This window comes from Suricata suricatta, chromosome 4 (assembly GCF_006229205.1).
Source record: "Suricata suricatta isolate VVHF042 chromosome 4, meerkat_22Aug2017_6uvM2_HiC, whole genome shotgun sequence".
Lineage (NCBI taxonomy): Eukaryota > Metazoa > Chordata > Mammalia > Carnivora > Herpestidae > Suricata > Suricata suricatta.
The window spans coordinates 83,028,961-83,036,236 of NC_043703.1; the positions used below are offsets into that span (position 1 = coordinate 83,028,961).

The 7,276-nt window shown below is 47.8% G+C and overlaps 1 long non-coding RNA gene across 1 annotated transcript in view; it reads right to left on the reverse strand.

The window, feature by feature from the left end:
- Window positions 1-5,686: 5,686 nt before the first annotated feature.
- LOC115289707 overlaps window positions 5,687-7,276 on the reverse strand; it is a 1,940-nt gene continuing 350 nt past the window's right edge. The window contains exon 2 of the long non-coding RNA XR_003907771.1: window positions 5,687-6,992. This is a non-coding gene — a long non-coding RNA (uncharacterized LOC115289707). The remainder of the gene's footprint in view (window positions 6,993-7,276) is intronic.

A 7,276-nucleotide genomic window follows, 5' to 3' on the forward strand; every position in this document is an offset into this window, starting at 1 on the left:
AGGACATCCTACACTTTATTCCCAAAGGAAGCTGGAGCTTTAGCATTGAAAACTAGATTTTACTTTGTTTTCCATTTTGACAGCCGGCCTTGCCCCCCTCCTTGCCACTGTCCCTGGGTTTTGTAAAAATGGAGGGGGCAGTTATTTCTAGGTGCAGTTAATTAGATAAATATGGCCGGAGGAAATAGCTAGGCCAAGGCCACTCCTGTGTGGGCACCTTACCTTCGTGAAATAGGCTGGAGAGGATTGTGAAAGCTTTTTGGTTTGTTCTTTTAAAAGGAAGATGAGTCTGGTGGGATGAGGGGTAGAATTGAATGGCTGGAATTTTATTGCACTTTTGCCTCCAGAACACCTTATAGTTTAAATATTTGTAATTTCTTTGGAACCAGTTGATGCCAAGTCAGTGAAATGGCTTGTGAGGAGGGAGGAAGAGATTTCAGTCGGGGAGGGGGGTAAAAATCGCCAGTTTTCCACTCCTTGTTTACGTGCTTGGCAGCCTTGCTTTTGACTGGGGTTAACTCTCTGTGCTCCATTGGACCAGATGCCATATAGAGCTGCTCCCTGAAGATCATTTGTTTCCTTGATGGGGAACATTTCTGAGCAGAGCATATTGGTTGCCATAGAGAAAGAAATAAAAGGAAGAACACTAGTCACATTAAGCTATATGTTTGTGCACTGGGCTTTAGATAAAAGGACCTTGGTTCAGCCAAAGAGAAGAAGCCAAACTAGAGATTTCTAGTGCCACTAAAACTAGCTTTATTTTGTTTTGGACCTTTACAGTTGAAACATATAAGCTAATTTTATTGGTTGTTGTTAATTTTATATGACACGGTTTACTGAACAAAATAAACTTTGGAAGTGCTCGCTAGTAGCGCTATTGACTTGTCAGCAGGGGGCGCACTGACTCGCCTTAGCAGGTACTGAGTAAAATGTAGCTGTTTGAAAAGCAAATCTGCTCCTCCAAACTTGCCAAAGGAGCAAACACCCCTACCTTTCTATGCATATTCACAGCGAGTAGTGAATTCATTGCATAACACAGGGTTTTAAATATGAGGACAATGATCTCTCCTCCCACTCGTCCTTGTCTAAGAAATGGCCCTGAGGGAGGAAATACAGTTTTAAAAAAAATACTTGTTCATTTCTCTCAGTGAAGTGTATACAAGGCTGGAAAAAAGAACTGGGATGTGAAGGCAAAGCAATTTAAAAAATTATTAAGGGTAAAGAATAAGTTACTTAAGAAGCTACGTTTTAGGTTGTATTTTTGGGGAAGCAGACAAGAGAGCAAAAATGCCTCCCAAGTATTATCTGTTAAATAATCAACATTCTTCAACTTGATACATGCTTTGACTTCTAAATAAAACTCAAGCTCTTGAAGATTTAGTCAAGGCTTGCAAGGTCTCTTTTACTCCATTCGATATTTAATGGCTAATTCAATTCTTGGTACCTCCTATAGTAGAGAGATTTTGAATTTACCCTTGAAAGCCTTGTTAGGGAAAAGAAAATACAAAGTAGCCACTGGTGAGAGGCAACTGTGGAATGAAACTTTTTAGGGCAATTTTAGTTGACACAGTTGAAGAAAAGTTTTAACCGAACACAAGCTTTCCACCTCAGAGATTTTTAGATACTGCCAATGAAGACTGAACTTTATTGTGGCAAAGGATGAGAAAGATGTGTGGAAAACTTCCTCAAACAGTGGAGGGCAAATCCTGACCGGTTCTGAGGAATTAGTCAGTTCGTCACTAACAATTTTCCTAAGGAGATTTAGGGACGCTTTGAGTGACTGGAAGTGAGAAGCGAGCTTCCATGGTTCACTAGTTCAACGCACCTGCGAACATGTCACCGCGCCTGTTAGGAAGGGGACACATTTCTAACGCCCCTCTGGAAGATGGGGGGAAAAGATACCTCATTCTTCCTAACTCAACTCCCAAGTCCACTAGGTTCCAGCCATGAGAAATTTTTGTCTGAAACTAACTTTAAAAAGTAAAGGTTTGAATTTATAAATGGGTTTTCATTCCAGGAGAGTTGAGAGATTATGGGAGTAACATAAGCACAGCAGATACTCTGAACAACATTTTAATTCCACGGTTTTCATCCCCGAGTTCTCACATTTAGAGTCAGGAAATGTACTGTCAGGTTTGTGCTAATAAAACAAGGTGGAAATTTGAGGAAACTGTGTAATCTGAGTCCAAACATTGCATTTTCTTCAGCTCTCTGGACTTTTCAGACAAAAGACGTCTGGGTGAGATTCACATGAACTGGACAAATGGCTCAAAGCCCTACTTTACTTTATGTGCCCGAGTTGCTAAATGCATTTAAAAATTATTAGGGAGAAAGGAAACTTTTTCTATTTAGCCAGTTTGAAAAAAAGACTAGTTAAGCAATAATCGTACATATGTAAAGCATAATTTTTCGGTACCATTTTTTTTAGGAGATCTGTGATTGTTACTATCTTGACTGCTACTTACTTTCCTTTCTTGCAAAGGTACTTAAAGACACACGCGCACATGCACGCGCGCGCACACACACACAAATGAAAAAGAATGCTCACTCCCCATGATATCTATAGTCTTAGGTTACCTGAAGTAAAAGAAACAGAACATAATAATTCTGGATAAAGCAACAAGTTAATTTGAGAACTGATATATTATAGAAATCGTGTTAGGAGTCTGTAATGGTTTGGAGGTGGAAACGATCAAGCTGGGTACGAATTAAGATCCAAAGTGCAGGGCAAAGCTACAGACTTTTAATTGTTGGGGCTGGCAAAATTGCTTTTGCCAAAGGAGAGAATGAGGAACATTACCTGGGTCAAATGTACAAAACACAAAATGGGTATTTACTCATTTGCTTCCATTTGAGAATGATAAGGTGCTCTGATACCTTAGCGGTGTAAAAGCACATTTGCCATTAGCGTTTTCAAATTAAAATGTTAAGGATACTCACCACCTATACTGTATGCCATATACAAAGGAAAGCGCTCTTCAACAGCAGCTTTTGGGTGGAAATAAGTATTTGTTGTCCTGGCAGTGGAGGAGTTGTTTCTTGGTCTTGCTAAGTTTTTTGAAGTCTGCGGGTACCTCCCACCCAGCCCTGTTCTTTGTATCACTGTATAACTGACTTATCTAATCTGTAGGAAAGGAGCAAGCATTCAGCTTTTAAAGATGAGTTTGGAGGAGCAATTATAAATTCAGACACTATGATTTCTCGCCCTAAATAGTAAGAGGGTTGACTTCTGACGCTCATAGGATCGCTTTAAACTACAGGCCATTGCGGACTGTCGCATGTGAATGAAAAAGGCACGATTAAGTTGGTTGTGTAGTGCATGCTTTTAAAACAACCCATTTCCAACTGTCTGCCCACTCTAGCTGCGTGTCTACACCTGACAAGTCCGGTAATGAAAGCTACCAATCGCTAGGGAAGCCATAGCTGACACAATGTGATGGACTATTCTTGCTTGCCCCCCTCACCTCCCCACTGCACCCCCCAACACAATGGTCTTCTTCGAATTTAAATTCACAGGGCTAGGTAAAATAGAACCCAGATGATTGACCAGAGTGATGATGATGATTTATTAACCAAAACATGTGGATGTGTCCTAGCTAGAAAAAGATTCCAAGGTCAACTTGGGTGTGTGTGAGAGAGAGGGTGCGCGCGTGCGCACACACACAGAAGTGCGCCTGTATTTGTGTCTGTGTTTTTAAAAACAAAACCCAGAAATATTAACTCAGCTTTGCCAGAGGGGTGGTTGGATTTTTTGAGCTTGTGGTTCAAATAGCACTGAGCTCCCTTCTCCAAAATGTCCCCTGTACATGATAAATATCTCCTTTCTGGCTTGGAACTGGGTGGTTTTGTTATCGGTGAGAGTCACTGTGGCGCATTAGGAAACAATTCTTGCCCTTTGGTATCTCTGTTTTTTATGATTAGATTTCTTTTTGGCATTTGAACTTCGCTATTGTCTGAGGAGCTGGGTGCAGATTTCACCTTATCAGGCTGTAGGCTGCCCTTTTGGATATTTCTCTCAAATCGTGCTGATGTGGTGTCTCTTATGTGAATGTGGAAATTCCCACTTCATGCCTGGCTTCCTCCGTAGGCCCACCCTGCACCCGTCAGCCACAGGGGGTCTTCAAGAGAGCGTGGCTATTTTGTTCACCTTTAAAACAGATTACCAATGTTTATTGATATTTGATACTTCAACTACTACGTGGTTTGCAGCAATATAATTTCAGCGCTAAAATACCTAGTAGAGACTTTGATAGTAGATGTGAGTGACCTTGCTCACTGTCACTTTATGTAACTGGAGTTTGTTAGTCCCAAGTTAAAAGTTATGTATCTTCTATTGCTTTGAAGGCTCCCCTCCTCTTCAATTTTCTGTAGGGAGCCTGGTTACTCAATAAAGCCCAAGGGGGAGGATCCCAAGCTTACAGTGATGCTTGACAGCCCTCAAATCTTAATTTAGTATTATATCAGGGTGCAAAAATCCCTGTAAGTCACGGCATGTATTGTCCAAATAACCGAGGGGATGCCCTTTATTTTTAATTCACATCTCAAAAACAGACAAGTAAAACTTCACTTGGAAAAACACTGCCTATTGGAGTATCTTAAGTTCGAAAACACTACGATTTCATTGTAGGGCTCTGGCAGGCAATTCCTTGCCCGAGTTATAAAGTCAGACTTAAACTTCCCCTAGAAATGACGTTGGCCTTGGGGGACACCAATGCTCAAGGTCTCCATCCATTCCACAGCAGCAAGATCTCACCAACCCCCCACTCCCACCCCCAATTTGTGGCGGTCAGAAGCGACTTCTCCCAAATAGGTGGTAACTTGTGGGGGTCCCAGGGCCAAGCTCCGCTTCCTTAGACTAGATCTTATTTTATTTAGATCAAAGTTTGTGCAATAAAATTAAAAGGATGCCATTACTCTTACTCTCCCTAAGCACTGCCCTGTAAGGTCTTTCAAACTGTTGTCTGAACGCCCACAGCGGCCTCCAGAAGTCAAATTAGCACTGCTTTTCAATAGGAAAAAATAATGGAAAGAGACTTAAAAAAAGGCAAAGGGAGAAGAAGAAGAAAGATAAAAGGAGTAAGGTGGAGGAAAAAGCAGGGAGATTGGGGACGGAAGGGGACAAGAAAGAGGGAGGGAGGGGTGCCAGACAGCGAAGAGGTGAACGCTGAGTCACCCTAACAGGTCACTGGGTACACAGGAGCAAGAGGGCGCAGCCCAGGAAAAACAGGGTGCAAGTCGCTCCCCACCTTCCAGGCCTCCTTCCCGCTCCGCCGTAGGAGCGCAGACTTGGAGCTCGGCGCCGCCCGCCCGCCTTTGTCACCGGCTCGGTGCGCGGCCGCGGGCTCCCGCGGTGGGCTTTGTTCTGGAGGAGCAGGGCAGGACCCCTCCGCATCGCCGCGTCCCCGCCCTCCCCGAGTTGGGGACGGTGGGGGTGGGGACCAGGCGTTAGGGAAGGGGACCGGAGGAGCTTCAGCGGGCGCCTCCGAGCCTGGGATTCCTTCCCTCCGCTCCTTTTCGTAATTGAGCTGTTGTTCTCCCTTCGGGAGGGGGCCAGGGCTGCGCGGGAGGAGGGAGAGCCGGAAGGGGGGCGCGCGTTCTCAACCCGCAGCAAGGGCGAGGTGCCGGTCTCCTTGCCTGCGTCGGAAGATTTGTATTGCATGCCTGTATGCACGGATGGATAGGCGTATGCAGGTATGCAGGAGGAAAACCATTTAATTTGGTCCCACGTTCTAGGTTTCCAGCCAAGGTTTTGGCAGCAGCAGGGTACCACGGATCGGTGCCTGGCTAGCTCCTAAGATTGGCTCTCGAGGTGCTCTGGGGCCGCGGGTGGGCGCTGTGGACGCGCCCTGGGTCCGGGTGCTGTCCACGGAGAGCGCGCAGATCCCTGCGGCGGAGGCCTGTGGCAGGGGACAAAGAGGCAGACACTGGGAGCAATCAGAGGGCAGGCGCGCACAGGCACCCACGCGCGCACCCCATCCGAAGTCCCTCCCCAAAAGCTCCCCATCCTCAGAGCCCAGGGCGTTAAGTGTGGAAAGTTCGCTCCTTGCAGAGCCAGCTCCTTCCTCTCGCCATTACATTTAGCAAACGGCGTTTGAACGTGTGTCACCCTCTCCCCAGCCACCCCCAAAGGTGTGGGCAGATTGTAAGAGTTACTGCTCTGTTATTGTTTGTCAAACAGGCCCTTTCTCTTGGGAGAGGGGCGAGGGGCATGTGGCGGATCCCGGGCCAGGATTACATTAATCAAAGCATTATTTCCCCAGAGAAGTGGAGCACAAATGAGAGTAAATCCTAATAAAATTGGATCGCGGAGAAATGGTGCGCTTTAAGTAATCTGTACTGCCTGATAAAAATCTCACATTTATAAGATGTGGGTCTTAAAAAAAAAAATCCCCACATCCCTGGCGTTTGCTTGGCTGCTGGGTCCTGCCCGGGAAGGGGGACAGTCACAACCCACAGCTCGGCTGAACTTCTTCAATGAGAAAGGGACGTGGACACCCCAGGGTTCAAGGTTTCACAAAGTCAGGTCTACTCCAAAGTCACTTTTGGCCCTGGGCGCCCCCCTGGGGTATGTGCAGAGTCCTTGGGAAGATCAAGCCCCCCTCGGTGGCCAGTGAGGACTCGAACTCTGTTCCTTTGGGAGCCGGGCCCCCACTCTCTGCCTCCAGTGACACAGCTGAGTGGGCAAGTTCCCGGGGGTGGGGGGAAGGCTGGCGCGCCCCGGGAGCTGGGCAGGGGAGGGCGCGGCGCCGGCGGCAGATCCCCGGGTCTCCCGATGGCCCCATCCCAGGACCCGCCGGATCCGTGCTCGGCCGAGAAAGGGGCAAGCGTTAGAGGTTGACTGCTGGGGAAGTCGAGGGCGCAGCTCGCCGGCCAGACTTTTGGCACTTTCGGGTCGTCCGGACGAAGAAGCAAGGCTCGAACTCGATCCGCCTTCGTCCCCGAGTGGTAGGAAACTTTGCGACGGCCGTGTGCGGAGAGAAGAAAGGCTCCCCCTCCAGAGCCCAGAGAAAGGATTAAGTCAAAGCCAGGTGGCAAACTGTCCCTGCCAGCCCGAGGCCTCCTCCCGCCGCCTCCCGTTAGTGGTCAGCGTGCAAACCCTGACCCGGTCCGGCGGCGGGCGAGCCCTGGCCTCAGGACTCCGCCCGACCCTTTCGGCGAGGTGGCTGGGGAAACCCAGCGGCGGGCCTCGCTGCTGCTCCCTCCCAACCCGAGGGCGCCAAAGTGCGGCGCCCCCTGCAGGCGAGCGCCGGGAGGGGCCGGCGCGCCGCTCGCCCGA